The following is an 18,406-nucleotide window of genomic DNA, read 5'->3' as shown; positions in this document are numbered from 1 at the left end:
TGGGGTTTAAACTTCATTGGTGAAATCCACCCAAGTTCCTCTGGACAACATAAATGGATCTTGACTACTACATATTACTTTACTAAGTGGATAGAATCCATCCCTACTAGACAAGCCACTGAATCTGTGATTATCCAATTTTTGGAAACCGATATACTGTCAAGGTTTGGCTATCCTCTTAAACTTATAACTAATAATGTTGTAGCCTTCAAGTCCAAGAAGATGATTGACTTCTGTAACAAATACCATATTAAGTTGGGGCATTCCATTGCTTATTACCCCCAGGGTAATGGGTTAGCTAAATCCTCCAATAAAAGTTTTGTCAGCATTATTAAAAAGATATTGTAGGAGAAAAAATGGCATAAATAGTTAACCAATGCACTTTGGGCTGACAGGGTTACTGCAAAAAAAACAAATGGTATGTCACCTTTTCAAATAATATATGGCACAGATGTTGTTTTCCCAAATTCTTTGTTGATTCTAGTAATGACATTACTGCAAGAAGCTCAGGCGAAAACAAATGACATGCAAAGAAGGATTAATGAAACAGTTCAGCTACAGCAGTCAAGGGAGGAACTCTATCATAAAACTCAAATTACCCAAGAAAACATCAAAATTTTTTATGATAGAATAACTAGGGTGGATGTTTTTCAGCTCAACGATCTTGTTCTCAAATGGGATACTAGAAATGAAGATAAGGACAAACATGGAAAGTTTGATCACTTATAGAAGGGACCTTTAAGAATTGAGGCTTTTAGATGACACATTGCTTTCAATTTATCAGATTTGGAAGGAAACGAACTATTAGGTGGGCCAGAAAATGGAAGTCATTTGAAGCACTATATCCTTCCTATTTAGATCAATTCATTCATTACAACTGTAAAATATCATTTTATTTTTGTAGTGCAAGAGTGCAGGTAATTCCCACCAAAAGTTAAAGCCTGCAGTGAAGGCCCTAAGCTTCTAGATGATACGTTACCATAGGTATGAATAATTACAGGTGAAACAAATCAGAAGAATGACCTCTACACCATGCCCAATGGATCAAGGCTACTGGTTCTGCAATGTTCTTGGCACCTCACCAGGAGGGTACCATCCCCATTGGAGCCAATGTTAGGGTCCCATATTTCATATGAGGAAGTGTATTTTCACCTGATGATTTCTAGATTTGGCAATGTAAATAATGTTTCAAGTTTGAAATATATTTCCATATATATACAGAAAAATAGAAAAAATAGAAATTGCCTAAGAAAAGAAAAATATTGTAGGGGACATAAAAAATAGAACAAAGAAAGAAGAAATGAAAAATAAAGAGGCATATAAGAAAAAGAGAAAACAAAAAGATATATAAAAAAATTGTCCCCCTAGGTGAGCAAGTCTAAGTGCCATCAAAAATAAAATAAAAAATACCATCAAAGTAGTCTTCCAATTTCATTTTTTTTTAAAATAATTAGTTGTGCAAATTGTTTTAAATGCCAATTTAAAAAGAAGACTAATAGGAGTAAAACATGCTAATTGCACTCTGTAATTGTGATTAAGCCTTTATATAAAAATTAGTAGTAATCGCACTCTTTAATCGTGATTTAATGACTTAGGAAATAAATAAAAAGGCATGCTAGTCTAAGTGTGCCTTAAGGAAATTGATCAGGTTTATGATTAATTAAATTTTATAATTGTATTAATTTGGCTTAATAATTTTCTTTGTACTATCCCTTCATCAAAAATTTCCCTCCCCTTTCACTTTACTCATCCTATTCCCTCATTCCATCTCCCCTCATTATTTCCCATCAAATCACTCCTCTTACATAATTTTCCCCCTCACATCCTTTCCCAAATTCACTACACATCCCTCATTTCCAAAAGAAGAAATCGAACAACGTATCACAACAAAGAAAGCAAGAAAAATTTTCATAGTTTCAAGCCCTCTTTGTTGCTAACTGTGAAAAGACTGTGCAAAACCTGACTACGCAAAGGACTACGCAAAGTTTCCCAGTCATCTTGGTGCCTCCTCGACGACATTTTCTCAAGTTTTTTGAACACCTCACCATCCACAGGTTTGTCCCTTCAAAACCCATGTTTTAGTTTCTTCCAGAACACCCTCCTTATATGAAAACCATCAAAATTCTTGAATATGACTGTGCAATGACTGCGCAAAGACAGAGCATCTGAGAAATTCAAATTTACACTCCTATTTCCTATTCGATTCTACCTGTGCATGACCAAACCTTCTTATATGTCTCCTAAATGTCTGCTATGCCCTTTGATTTTCACAAATTTCTTGTTTAAAGTAAAGAAAAGTGTAGTTTCCCTTACTTTTGTATAACCCCTGTTTGCATGATCAACTTTGTTAAAAAAATATTGATCCATTGACAATCAATCAAACTTGTCTTAAACAAGTCATGCCAAACCTGCCCCTATTTACACTTTTCTACCCTCATTTTTGTTCATTATGCCTTATCTTACAATTCCTTAGTTAATTGATCAGTGTATGCTCAAGATTGGTCATATCTTCCACCTCAAGATTCAAAACAGTGACAAAGCCCACCAAGTAAGATGTCTACTTCAGATAGAAAGAAAAGAAAAACAACAAAACCAATTAGAGTGGAACCTAGAAGCATAAAAATGTTGAAAAGTGACCCAGCCATTTGGTCAACCTTTGAACAAGTAGGGTGTATAGAGTTTTGTAATAAATTTCAGATTCATGGTTTTCATTCCCAAGTGGCAGAACAACTTGCACAAAACCTCAAAGGCAACATGGTAAAGGTGGGAAACATTGAGTTTGAAGTATCGGAGGAGACTATTGCTTTGGCAATTGATATCCCATTGATAGGAGATTTTTGGTTTAAAGACATGGAGCTTGACCTTTCGTTGTACAAAACCTTCCTCAAACCTCAACATAGAAATAATTATGGAAGGCTTTTCCCAAGAAACTACCCCTTGAACCAATATGAAAGGCTTCTAAAGGAAATCCAAAGGTACTTTACTTGCGAGGGAAGATTCAGTAGGATCTATCAATACCATATTAGGCTTATTATGCATTTCACTAGGAGAAAGAGCCTTAACATGCCTTTCTATTTGTTTAAAGGTTTGGGCAAGATGACCAAAAAGGTGCAAACAAAAGCAGGGAAGCATGATTCCAGCTTGTTTCATTTTTCTCTCATCAAGCTGCTGGTTTTGAAGGAGCTAGAAAAGAGAGGTAGCACTTGGGAGGACTTCTTGGCAGCATAAAATTTCATAAATCAGTCTGACATGTCAAAGATTCAAGAGAAAAACCCTACACCTGAGGCATCACAGGATACACCAGAGAAAGATGATTCAGTTGAAGAGCCTGCAGGACAAAAGATAACCAATAGATCACAGTGAAAGAAGAGAAAAAAAGTGAAATCCAAAGGGAAAAACAAGCTGTAGTTTTTGGGAAGATCAAGAAGAAGAGGCACCACCAAGAAGTGGTAGAAGAAGACATTCCCAAGCAAGATACTAGTTCTTCTGGAAGAACTTTGACACAACAGTATGAAGATCAAGAGATTGGGGATGAAGGTTAAGAAGTTAAATTTGAAGAAGGGAAGTCCAACAAACAAGATGAAAAAGACCTTAAGATTGTTGAGTTACAGGAAAACTACGCAAGGCTCATTACACCATCGCCTTTCTACAACAAGAAAACAAAGAATTACAACACACAGTTAGGGAGGCAAAACGATAAAAAGAACATGAAACAGTGCCCAAGTTACCATCACTTGCTTCCAAAGACAAGGGGAAAAAGTGATTGACCTAGAAGAGGCTGATGTCCCTGAAACAAAGCCTCGAAAACCAAGGACTAGAGCAATGACCAAGAAAGAACAAAACACTAAGGACATGCCTCTACCTCAAGCACAACCTGCCATTGAAAATAAGATGTGGGCAGAACTTGAAGAGAATAAAGAGTACTGGATGGAAAGAGTGAATGACCATTTAGAGAGGCTACTGCACAAGGCCAACAGAGACATTAACCTCCATAGAAACCTAACAAGGCATTACTATGCTAGAAATCTGAGTCTTAAAGCAAGGATAAGAGTGATGAAGAAAAAACTCAAGAAGACCAGGAAGCAACTGAGAAAGATCAAGAAAGAAAAGACTGGAGGGAGAGGAAGTGGACTTGACATTTTGGCTGAGGTAGCTACTAATTAGTTTTTAGCCACATTTTCAATTTTGAGACAACCACTTGAAATACCTTGCCTTGAGAGCTGCACTATGGATTTTTCACATAAAATGGTAAGGGTTTTTGATGTTTTTTTTTTTTTTTTTAAATCTAACTTAGTGTCATAAATATTTTGTGGAGAAAAAAATACCACCTACAACAGATTTTGGTGCCTTGAAGGTAGTTAACATACAATTTTAACCTTGACTGCACTTTGAATGCGCAAAAATATCAGAGATTTCTCTGTTTGGGTAATCATTTTGAAAACTATTTTCTGGACAACTAAATATGAATCTTGGGAAACAAGAGGAGGTTTGTACTCATAATATTCCAAAGTACAATAAATTGCTTCAGATTTTACACAGGTATTACAGAGTGAGAGATCCATTCACATATTCACAACCTAGTTTTATGAAAACACAATTTCCTGTTTTAGTCATAGTGTTGCAGAGAATATTATGAAGAATGGGAGAAGAAATTTTACAAAATGAAGGAGGTTTATCTCAAAAAAATATTCATATACAATAACCTCCTTCACGTCTTACACAGGTCATACAATTTTTACAGTTTTACAGGGAAAAATGACATGACAGTCAGCCTAGTCATTGTCCAGATTTCAATTTTTTTGAAAGAAAAGGTGGAATTTGAAGCAGTTAAGAGATGGAGGCATGTAATAGTATTTATTAGGTGAATGTATTAGCATTATGTCTCATCTATATAGTGTTTTAAAATAGTTTTGGTTAAATAAACGCAACCCTTGTTTTTTCTGCATTTAGTTTTAGGTTCATTAAACATTTCCTTTGATATTTTGAAGAGGAATTCGGTCACTTTAGTGATAATTTCGAATTCCTATTATATGTGAGAATGAAAAACAAATGGGATTAGTTATTAGATATTTCTGTTACTCAACACATTTTATAAATACTCACCTATAGATACTTCAAACTTTGAAGCATTATGGGTTGGAACTTTTTGAGAAGAAGGACTTATTGATGTAAATCTACTCACAGAGCCTCATTTCATCAAAATTCAGTAATGCAGTTGCAAAAATTACATGATTCTCATGTCACTCATGCCGGTGAAGTGAATTTACCTTTTTTTCTTTGTGTTCACTATTTTTTGTATATTATTCATTGAATTTGGATTATTCTAAAGAAGTAAAGGAACATAATTTGTTGCAAAATACACTTTGTTTCCAACTTAGTAATAATCTCAATGATTTTTACTTGATGATTAGTATCCGAATTCTTAAATTCTCTGGTACAAATTGGTTCCCTCATCTTTTCTTCTAAATCACACCTCAACCTTAAGACTCTAGGAAACGTGCCTATCCTGCCCTCTAGGGTTGCATGTAGAACCTGTTTTTATTGAACTCAACCTGTGACTCCATTTCCCAATGGCTTGTCTTCCTTGTTTCAACCCAATTCAATTCTAAAATCCAAAACCTTAACCAAATAGCTAGCCTAACATTATTCAAAAAAACATAGCTAAATCAGATAGAGAGATCCCTTTATGGGGTTGGAAGAGCTAGATTCCCAAATCCCAAAGTGGTTTTGTGGTTACCTCTGCAATTATTTCCCAACCTTATTAAATTACAGAGTGATAACAAAGTAGATGAATTATCCTGCAAGAACCCCAATTTCGAAGCCAATTCAGACATCATCTTATTCTGAAAGTGAAAGCCATGGTCAATGACAATCTCTTTAGGGATACTGAAATGTGAGATCACTTGATTGAAAAGGAAAAGTGTTTTTTTCAAACCATCACTATTGAAAGTACGCATAGCTTTGACCCACTTTATAAAGTAGTCGACTGTTACTATAATGTACTTATGTCCCTTGGCCAAAATTGGGTGACATGTCATAAAATATATTCCCGACTTAGTAAATGGACCGATATTGATGACAGGAAAAAGTGGAGCTGGATGATCATGCATTTTCCAAGTATAAACTTGACAAGGGTGGAAATCGAAGGTTGAAAATAACCTACATGCAAGATATTTTGGGTTGTTTCCAACCTAGATAAATTACCTCCATATGCTCCATTGTGACAATAATTTAAAACTAGATCGACCTCTTCTAAGGTCAAACAATGTCTTAAGATTGAGTCAACCCCTCGACGATATAGAGTATCACCAATAATCAGATTATTCCTAGCAAGGTGGCGCAATTTATGATGATCATCCCTAGGAAAATATTGAGGAAACTTCGAAGTCTGGAGATATACTATGATGTCCCCATACCAAGGATATTGTGAAGAGATAAGAAAAAGGTGTTCATCAGGAAACATTTCTTCATAGCTAGAATCTTTTTCACAAGTTAGTTTTGAAATAACTCTACAAAAACTAGGGACTTCATTTATTTTGCTGACATAAACTCAAGATAAAATTCTTGTAAAATCACAGTCCATTTATTATATTTTCCTCCAATCACTCACTAACTAAGAAAAAATTGAAAATGATTGATCATCAACAACTATGATGGTTTTCCTTAGAAAAATATAATGAACGAGGCATTGAACAACATGAGCCACTACTAACACCAATTTCTCAACATGAGAATATCAGAGTTCAGGACCAACTAATCCGCGACTTAGATAATAAATCACATAATCTTTAAGGGCACCGTCTTCCTGAACCAGGACCATACCTATGGTAGATTCTACCGCCGCAAGATACAAAAGGAAGTCTTTTCTATAATCTGGTGAACTAAGTAGAGGAGTAGAGGTTAGTTCTCTTTTCAAAGCATTAAATGAGTGTTGATCAAATTCATCCCAAATAAATGGAACTCCTTTCTTAAAAGACGCATAAATACTTTTGTTATCTCAATGTAATTTACAATGCATCTCCATAAAAGAATTGTCTTTACCTTGGATACTTTAAAGTTGAGGGAGGCAACTTAAGTATTGCCTTAACCTTAAAGAGATCAACCCTAATCCCTTCACTAGAAATGATGAATCCCAACAACGGACCTAATGTTATAGTGAAAATGCAGTTATGAGGGTTCAACCAGAACTTATAATAATGACATCGGTCAAAAAACAAGTGAAGATGCTTTAATTGTTCCACTCTCTTTCAAGAGCGATAAGCTAAATCATCCAAATAAGCTTTTATAATGTGCTTAATGTCATGGAAAGCATATGACATAACTTGTTGGAAAGTAGCTCCAACATTCTTAAGTCCGAAAGACATTTTCCTATACATGAATGTATCCTAGGGACAAATAGGATTTTTCTTATGTAGATCTTTAGGACAATTGTAATCTGATTATATCCAGAGAATCTGTCCATGAAGGAGAAAATTCCATTTCCAGCACACATCAATAATTTGATCTCTAAATGGAGTGGGGAAATTATCCTTTAGACAATATTTATTTAGATCCCTAAGGTCGATGCATACACGGATCGTTCCTTACTTCTTGTCAACTAGGACATGATTTGAAACCCATTTGGTAAGAGGAATTGGGTAGATGAAACCTGCCTTAAGAAGTTTCTCTACTTTTGCGTTAATAGTTGCAAATTTCCTAGGGTTAACTGGTCAAATCCTTGGCATACTGGTTTCACATTCTCATAGGTCTTGATCTTGTGCTGAATGATACTAGGGTCAATACCAGGAATTTCTTCATAAGGCTAAGCAAATACATCAGGAAATTATTTAAAGCGGTCGGTATAGATTTTTATCTATTCAGGGGAACAATCAGCTCCGATGAAGACATTTTCCATGTTGTTGGGATTCTTGGAAATTTTCATCAGAATAGTTCTCTAAAATATTAGCCATATTACCTTCAACGAAAACATGTGTTGGAGCCAAAGGGTTTAAGATCCTATGAACACTTCCATGAGAGGAGAGACCAGACATATTTGACTCAACCTTTCACGAGCTAGTGAAAAAATAAAATCGATGATGTAAAGCATCCCATGGTCTCTCTACACCTATCATTGCTTCCAAATTTGCCTCATCAGTTAGGAATTTACAGGGTAAGTTCCTTAGATATAACACTAAAGGACACCGCTCACAAACATATCACAGATCATTACACCAGTATTCTTGAGGTGGTTAAAACCCTCAAAGAGGGAAAGCGTCCATGGCCTAAGCCAACATGGCCACTTCAAAAAATTTATTAATGTAAAATAAAGAAAATTTACATAATCTTATCTCATCAATGGTCACCTAACAAATGATACGCCATGCTATTTAAATAGAGATCATGGACAAATCGGGTGTTAAGCCACAGATCAAGTGTCAGTAATACCGAGGAGAGAATGAACCATTGATAACTTCATGTCTAGAATATATCATGATCGTCAAATTGTAAGTTACAAAAATTACATCCTAAAGAAACACACTTTACCTAATCATACACTAGACCAAATTATACTTAATTATTTCCTATGTGTTGGAATATCGTAACATCCCCCCTTAAGAAAAACTTGGGACAGGATTGAAGGATGTACAAAAATGACACAATGGGAGAAGGAAGGATGCATTATAGCTTATCCCCCCTTAGTGAAAACTTCCTGAACTCCAACCATAAATCGAATTTTAGTAAACTTCACCCTTATGAGAGCCTTTGTAAAGATGTCTTCAACTTGATCATTGGTTGAACAATATTGCACTTCAAGAACATGGTCATGAATGAGCTTTCTGATGAAGTGCATTTGTAGTTCAATGTGTTTCATGCGATGATGCCGAACTAGATCTTTGCATGGTTGAATGGAACTTTCATTATCACACCAAAGTGTAGTCAGATGTTGCTATTGAAAACCAAACTTTGATAGGAGCTAACGAAGCCACAAGGCTTCCTTACTAGCTTCAATGGTGCTTGTTGTATCTCCCAGAGACAACCTTGGATTGCTTCAAGACCAGTGTCTGGGTACATCTAAAATGTTGTGTCTCAAATGATTTACAGGATGATGGAGACAACATTTATGATCTATAGATACATATGTACATAGGAAATATATTGGTTCATTATTCCAAAGAGATGAAACATGGATTTCTGGTACTTCTTCACAGGTTCAGATCTCAGAAATAAGCAGAAAAATAATGGAGGCCGAGAGCTTCAAGGTCTTACAGATAATAATCTTTTGCAGAGTGTGTGAGAGAGGAAAAGAGAGAAGAGTAACTCGTCACATAGAGAATAAGGCTTCAAGACTTCTATATTTAACACATAGATCTTGAGGCCTTAAGGATTTCTATGCTTATTTGGGCTACAAGAAGAAATAATGAATGAAGGGGGAGCTAAGAGCTATGATTCATGTGTTGCAGATTTAAAGATATAATCTCAATATTCCTCACAGGCATATACGTAAACAATGTTCAGACAAATGAATATATGAAACAGTGGCAGGAATTTGCATTAACATACAAATACTAATGAATCTGTGAGGGAGCTTGAAACACATCTAGCAACAATAGTTACATGAATTCAGGGAAGAAACATGGACATAAAAATGAGTTAAACAAAGGGGAACACATACTATAATCCTTTGAAGTTGGAATCACCATTGTTTCCTTGATATTATGAAAATATCTGTATTGCAAAGGAAATACAGTCTGAAATTATAACATGCAGTGTTTTCTCTAGAATTTCTGAACCTTTTCTAAGTCTTGCTTTCCCCTATTTATCTAGAGAGGGGAGCAAGAAGCTACATTACAAAAAAAATATCTATCTCCTAGATTCAGCTGTCAGGTCGACTAGCTGTATTAGTCGGGAATGGCTTTGTGGCCCAAAAAGATATTACAGAAATAAATGCCTCATTGAAGGGAGGCATGTTACAAGACATCAAAAATGAATATCAGTCAAAGAGAAGCATTAATTATCTTAGTTCCCATCCCGGTCATAACCACTATTATAGATTGCAGTTGGCTTGCTGTATGGCCCTTTTGTGTTGCTCAACCGACTCCCATCACTTTTGTTTTTACTGCTTGAAGGCCTTCCTCTGTGGAGTAGGGGTTGGGTCACCTGTTAGTGCTGGTATTTGTGGTCCTTTGCTGTGTAGAGGGATGAGGCTCCATACTGAGCCATTAATCCTTCTGAGTCCCTTGTACTGCTCCATCGCTGCACCATGCTCTATTAAATTCTTCTAGCTATCGACCCATCCACCCATTAAACCTTTGTACTACACCATTGGTGTCTTGAAAGAGCAGGTGATCTTCATTACAATGTAACGGCACAAACTCGCGAAAGCGGGCTTTTTCTTCTCAAATAGGTGAAATTGGCATTTTGTATTCCCCCCTTAGCCCCTCATGTGACTTTCCTCATATGGCCAAGAGCTAGGACCATGGGTTGAGCCATCAGGCACTAAGGCCTTTAGACCTGTGTCTGGAAGCCTTTTCCTTTGTTATCACAAATCCCAAATATCGATGTTTTAACTTTGCTTTACCCTACTCTACCCTTTTTCCTTAGCGCAGGACAACAATACAGACCTGATATCATTATGGACCATGCTGTAATAATTTATCGCATCTGGGGGAGGCCCAAATATTGCAATCACTCTGCACCATTATCTTTAGCCTTTTTCCCCTTAACAATAGTGATCTCTGGTCCGCGGGGTGACGTCATCATTGCCACATGTCACCCTATGAGTGGTGATACATGGCACCCGAAAATGGCCCCATGTCACCCCTCAAAACAGTGAAATTGGGTGACACATGTCTTGGGCCAATTCAAATAAGTCATCAAAATCATCAGGTTCATGTTGTTATTGTCTGACTTTGACTTGAACGGAAAAATTTTCAGCTACTTTGTTTGGGTCACATTGCCTAGCTGGAACAATGGGAAAGTTTAAGCACTGTATCCGTTCAATTTCAAGTGTCGCGTGTTTCAAATTTTCTAAAGCATATACTCCATAGAGAATAGGGTATGATTGCCAAGCAAATTTCTTGGCTTCTTTGAGGGATTTAGTTAGGCCACCGCCCACAGTTTGAGAGGAAACCTCTCGGGCTAAAAAGTTGTTAGGAATATAGAGGGGGAGAATGTGTGGACTAGCTAGACTGCCAAAAAACCTAACATAAGTGAAGGGTTCCTCACCGAACCATTTACCTATGGCTATAAAATCATCACTAGCTTCTCTAGATAATCTAGGGGGTCTTTCATCAAAGACATCTTGGTATAAAGGAAACATTACTCCATGATAGATTTTGTAAAAATGGGGTTGGAAATTAGACTCCCAGAGGATATTATGATAGATGTGGTTAGGGGTATGGTATTCAAGGGTCCATTTCCATCCTATGGATGGAAAATCAGAGTTAAAACAAACTGCATCCATAATGTATGCACTCATATAGAAAGGGGGCACGATCCTAGTGGAAATATTGTGCTTGCTTCTGTTGGCTAGGATTTGGGAAGCTAAATTGTTTGATAAAATAATGATCCAAACCATAATATAGGCATCCGGCATAGCATCCATCAAGGGGACCCATTCAACTATAAATTTCCATGTGTTGGGATATCCAAACAACCTACAGAACATAGTAGCAGACTGAGAATGAGGACCAACAAGAGAATCTATAGAATACATACCCTTGTCTCCATTCTTGTGTTTGTTTGAATCTTGTATCTACTTCCTTATTAGATTTGATTCAAAATTTTTCTCCTCTAAAAACTTCTGAACGAAATTCTTATCATATATGTTTTCTAGCTCTGGCAAATGATACATCTTTCTCAAGTCCTTGGCTGTGAATGACCCAATTAATGTTTGATTCAAGGTTAGGAAGGTCCTTTCCAAGATGTTTAGGTTATTAATAACCCATTTGACCATACCATTGTAAGGTAGAATATTGGGCCGAGAAGCAATTCAATGGAGATGGGACTAGAAATGCTTGCCCAAGTAGTTTCAGAAGGTGATGAATAATGGGGGTATCTCCATTACCTCTGGGGTAGGCGGATCTGGCGGTGGTTGCACCACAAGATTTTTGTTCTTTCTAGTAGCTTTCGACATTTCACCCAAGTTCTGCTTATTGGGACTAGCCTATAGAAGAGAGAACACAGAGAATGAAGAACAAACACTTAGAATTCAAAACTTATGACAAAAATGACCAAGTGGTATCAAATAGATGATTAATGCAAGACCTCAAAACACTAAATGATAATGATCAAATCATTTCCATTTTCAAGAATCATAAATACTGTTACAACTGATCATAAATGAAAAATGTGTGTTCACATGATCTTTTATACAGGTCAGTGCTTCATCGGATTTTTCGCATCGCAAGTTTCTTTTCCATGCATAATTTTCAAACTGCGAGATTTACCTTTGTCGATATGTGATTGAATATTAAATAATAATTAAAATACAATGGCAGAAAGGCATATATCAGAGTCTATCGCATCAGAGGTTCTTAAGGCAAGGCTTGATTTGAGTTTTGTGATGCGATATCAGTATTGCGATGGAGCGATTGTGATATCAGAGAAGAGCCTTATCAGAAAGTCATAATTGTTTAACAAAAGGAAATGTCGATATTACTCTTGCGATAGCAAGATGCGATAATGACACGACTTGTTGGTGGGGCCGGCTCTGGAATTTGCATGCGCGGAGGGATTTTTCCTTTGTTAAAGTTATATAAGACTTTTTGTTTGTTCATTTAATCTGGGCAAGTCACATCACATTGTTCCTTGATAGGGTGCTTTAATCTGTTTATGTGATTAGCGATATGCAATATGCAAATAGTCTTTACAACTTTTTGTTTAAGTCATTTCAAGCCAATAGAATTAAGACTTAAGCTCGAATAGCATAGTTTTTTGGTTTTTTGGAATATTTTGTTTTATTTAATTGCTAAAAGATTCTAAATTAAAAATTTAAAAGGGTCCCCATTATTAGCTAAGTTAACTTATCTAATCATAATGGGGGGTTGTTGATTGACACAAAAATTGGCGGTTCACTGGAAGAACCAGTTATATATATCTATATATATATATATATATATATATATATATATATATATATATTATGAAATTTTAAACTTAATCAAAAGAAAAAATAATTAGGAAAGAAAAACTATTTTGAGATATTAGGTAAATAAGATTACTCTGAATAAAAAGAACTCATTTCATTGTAACTCTCTTGCAACTTTTTATAGATGAAAATATTCACTATTTGAATTAGTCATTAATCAGTTATAAAGATAAAGTAGGGGGCTATTGAAGCTTAGCTTTTTTTTAGATGAACTTTCTTTGTCACAGGTAGAGCCACTACTGCCAGTAGGCATCCATAGCCTCGATAGGGTTACCTTTTAACCAATAATGAACCAGTATCCCATCCACTTATAGTTGTAATCTTTAGAGGTAATATCTCAAACGTTTTATTTTTTTTCTTTGAAGATACTTAAAAGCCTCTATCCTAGTTGGGTGGCCAGATGATGGAAATGTAATTCACAGGTTGTAATAAAGCCGAACCAGCTAGCTCGTGATGAGACTTCTTTTCATAGGGTTATATAACCATAGGCCATTATCCTGGTTTGGTGTCTAGTAATGATAATGTCAACCTATTATTTTCCAATGATCATGGTAAGTAGGCTCGTGATGAGACCTCTTATCTTTTAAATTTCTTATATTTTTGAATTACACTCTAAAAATATATGATTAATGGATGGGGAGGTACATTCACTCCTTAAGAGTATTGGATGACAATCAAAGTTAAAGGTGCTAAAGCTCTGAAGTAGTCTTTACTTTTTTTTTTTTAAAGAAAACATTTCCTGACTAATAACAAGATCGAAGATTTTATAAGTTTTTTAGGTCAGAAGAGGCTACAACTTCGATGGATAAAAGATTTCAGAGTTTTATAATAATTACCCAATTCTCAATTTTGTAATTATTTCTTAAAATTTTTATACTTGAAAAGTAAAAAATCATAAAATGATTAGAGATAATGATAAAAATCCAATTATGTGTTACCTAACATTATTTATACTAAAAGACACTGATATGTACGTATGAATATTTACATCAAAAAAAATGTTCTTCTAAGAAAATAATTTTTTGAGAATTAGCCCATTAACAGGAAGAGCATCCCTCTTTCCTTGTAAATCTTGCAAAATAAAAGTTGATGGGCCTAATTGCTCAACAATTTGAAATGGTCCAAGCCACAATTTTTGAAATTTGGTATGCTTTCCTTTTTCTTCATGTGCCTTGTCCCATTTCAGGACTAAGTCTCCAACTTGAAAAATTTTCTTATCAACTGAGCTTGCATCAAAGGAATATTTTACTAGTTGTTGATGGTGGACATGTATTTGTTTGCCCTTTTCCCTTTCTTCTTCTAATTTAAGTATTTGTGATATCCTTAATTGAAGAGAAGAAGAAGGTTTCTCTTCGATAAATTGTGCCAGGGCTAATGAGGAGAGTACTAGATTAGGAGGAAGGATAGCCTCTTTCCCATACACTAGATTAAAATAAGCACTTATGGAGGCCTTCTTCATTATTCTATCATCCCATAGAGAAAAAGCCAGGGATTTATGCCAATTCTTTTGGATTTGAACAACAATTCGTTTAATAATCCTAATGAGGTTTTTATTAGTTGATTCTGCTAAATTGTTTCCTTGAGGATAATAATTAGCAGAGTATTTAAGTTTAAATCCTCTTTTTAAATCAAACTCAGTCGTGATATTCCTTTAAATCTAAGATGCAATATAAAAAATAATAACATTAGGTAGACCAAACTTGGTGATAATATGTTAATCAATGAATTCAATAATATTGTCAGAGTTGGCTACCTTAAGTGTTATCGCTTCTACCCACTTTTTGAAATAATTTGTAGTAGTAAGGATGAAATTATGTTTCTTAGAAGAATGAGGAACAATCTCACCAATTATATCCAATCCCCATTGTTCAAAGGGTTGTTCAATGTTGACTGGTTGAAGAGGTAAGGCTAGTTTTCTCTATCTTCCTGCAGCAGTTTGGAAAATTTTACACTTTCTCACATAGGCATGTGTATCCTGGACAATAGTTGGCCAGTAGTATCCACTATGTAGGATTTTATGAGCAGTGTTGTCTCCTCCAAAGTGTCCACCAGCTGGTCGATCATGTAATTCCTGCAAAACCCTTTGTGCTTTAGATTTTTCTAAGCATCTTAACAAAATTGAAACATAATTTTTCAAAATAACACATTATCAATGAATTCATATTGGTTGGATTTCAACCTTAAATCATTTTTACTCTTGTAATTGAGTTCAGGAGGATCATAACCATTATTTAAATAAAAAATGAGATCAACATATTGAGATTCAGTATCAGTAAGGAATCCCATAGACATCTAAATAGTGTTACCTGAGTCTTCATCAACTGATATATTAGAAACTCCAGCAATCAGTCAGTAAAAACCTTGACGTCTAACAATTTTAGCAGGTTTAACTTCAATGTTGTATTCTTCTAGAGCAGTGACCAAATTTTCTCTTTTTTCTCCTAACTCTTTTTGAACAAGTAATTGTCTCACTACTGGGAATGGGACAATTACTTTAGTATGAGTTTTCAGAAGAAAAGTGGTACACAATAATTTTTCACCGACCCCGCATTCCTTGATGCTGGACACTGCCGATTCGTGTTATTGACATCTGCCTTGTGTCATGTTGCAAATTATGTGTCAATGTCTTCCTTGTCATCTCAGGAAGAATACCTCAATTGACTACTCCTAGAGTAGACCCTTTTTACCTATGTTTTTGGGTCGTTGCTAGGTAGCAGTTGTTCCACCCATGAAGATGGCCAAGATTGCACTAGACCTAGTGAAGTCTTCACTCAGTCTCTGTGTTGCACTCCTGACGAGCTACTTTTGGCAAGTTTTTTAAACAACTCGTCGAAGCTTCGAAGTGTACTCTAGTTAGGGTTCCATCCCACAAACATCTGAATAGAGTTACCTGAGTCTTCATCAGTTGATATATTAGAAACTCCAGTAATTATTCAGTAAAAACCTTGACCTCTAACAATTTTAGCAGGTTTAACTTCAATGTTATATTCTTCTAGAGTAGTGACCAAATTTTCTCTTTTTTCTCCTATCTCTTTTTGAACAAGTAATTGTCTCACTGCTGAGAATGGGACAATTACTTTAGTATGAGTTTTTAGAAGAAACATGTTACACAGTAATTTGTCACTGACCCCACATTCCCTGATGCTAGACACTACCGGTCCGTGTTATTGACATCTGCCTTGTGTCATGTTGCAAATTATGTGTCAATGTCTTCCTTGTCATCTTAGGAAGAATACCTCAATTCACTACTCCTAGAGTAGACCCTTTTTACCTATGTTTTTGGGTCATCGAGGGGTAGCAACTGTTCCACCCATGAAGACGGCCAAGATTTCACTAGCCCCAATGAAGTCTTCACTTGGTCTCTGTGTTGCACTTGTGACGAGCTACTTTTGGCAAGCTTTTTAAAAAACTCGTTGAAGCTTCGAAGTGTAACAGCTTCATGGACGATCCTAGGGTTGGTTGTTGGGTCAGATGAGCTCGCCTCTATCCTTTGGGATGGATGTTCCACCCTTTGTGAAACCTCTCAAAGAGATAAGATCTTTCTCCCATCTTTTATGGAATCTCCTCCTCCTATAAATACTTCCTCCATGACTAAGGTCACCTAGCTTTAGAGTTCAAGAATTCAATAGTAAAAGTAAAGAGTTTTGCTAGAGTGTGGAAGTAGCCTCTCATATAACTTAGCTTGGGATGGTTTTGAGTGGAGTTTGCTTGATTTTAATAATGTTCTAGCATTAGCCTTTTGGGTAGGAGAGAGATTTATTCGTCTTTTGGGAGACAGTATATGAGTGAATTCTTGTGGAGACATGCTGATAGGACCCTTCAAGGAGGCTTATGACGTCAAGGCTTGGTTGTAAGTTCTACTTTAATTTACATTAATACAAATCAATAGCTTATTTCCTATATCGTATGTCGAATTGCGTAATGATAGCTTGAAGCTCCTTGACTCTTTAAGTAGATAGTTTTTGTCGTACTCTATTATGTTCGTGGTTGTGCTCTGTATGTTGTTTTCAGGTACAAGTGATTAGAAGAACAAGAGCTGGAGCAACACAACAGGGACTTCATCGAACGACGGTTTGAAGGTAAGCCTTCATGGCATCAACTTTCTAAGGAAATTTGCTTTGGTATTGTCTTTGCTATGACTAGACCCACTCTAGGGCTAGAGGGGTTGCCTTTATCCATAGAGGGAACTTGCTTGCGTCACAAGTTGGCGACCATACTAGGGATTCTTTGTTTTTTGTCTCTTGATTTGATTTTGTTTTACTTATTTATTGTCTCCTTTACATTTGGGATGAATTCTTCATGTTATGGGTTGTTTGACTACTCCTAGTAGTCTTTCCTTTGTCATAAGTGATAGGTCTGGCCTTCCCTCAGCTGGATTTTGAAAATTTTCCTTTGCTTTAGGGTCGTCGCAGTTTATTTTATGACAGTCGCGCTTGCGCTATCTGACTAGTTGCGCCTTCTGCTATTTGGCACGATTAAATCGACTCACAATCACGAAGAGCTCTAAAATCTCCTCGGCGCTATTAACTGGTGTACTTTGGCGATGATGTCACAAAGTTTCTAGTTAGGGATGTGCAACATTTTATTATCAGTGCATGTTGTCAGTTTTATGCTCACGAAGATTCCTCTAGGTTTCAATTTTGAGGTTTTTCTTGCTGATTGGCCAGTGTGTCATATCCTTTTGAGTTTCTCTTCTGCCTCTTTACTGTGGTCAAATTGTTGATTGCTAGGATATTTGATTCTGGGTTTCATTCCTTTGAAACTTTTCCTTTCGAATTGTGTGACCTATTTACCTTAGGGTTTCTTGAAACATTAGCTTTTCTTGGGTTACTTGTTTGCTTGGATCTTTGGGCTATGTTAGGCACGATCCCTTGCTTTGTTTGAGGCTTCTCTTTATTAATTGTTTTTCATATTACTGATTGGTATGTGACGTTCGGTTACCAAAAATTTCAAGTCTTGTTCGTTTGGTTTCCTTCCTTCACTTGGCATAGATCACATTGCTTCCCGGTCAGTGAGAAAGCTTTCTAGTTTTGCAAAAAAGAAACATCTTCTTGGTTTTGAGTCTTTGATTCGTTTTAGAGTAGAATGTTTCTCTTCATTCATTGAGTGATTTCATTCAGAAAAGGCTTAAAACTAGCATTGTTTTGAATTTTTCATTTGGTTGCTTGTCATTTATTTGAAAAATCAAAATATTGCATTCATTTTGTGTTAGGAAATAAGAACAATCTTTTGCACTAGTAAATTCTTTCCATTTAGAAATTGAAAAGCGAAGGATGT

The sequence above is a fragment of the Pinus tabuliformis genome, chromosome 4_2 (genome assembly GCF_031772625.1).
Source record: "Pinus tabuliformis cultivar Carrire ecotype Pingquan chromosome 4_2, CPIR1, whole genome shotgun sequence".
NCBI lineage: Eukaryota > Viridiplantae > Streptophyta > Pinopsida > Pinales > Pinaceae > Pinus > Pinus tabuliformis.
Note: the sequence above shows the minus strand (reverse complement) of the source record.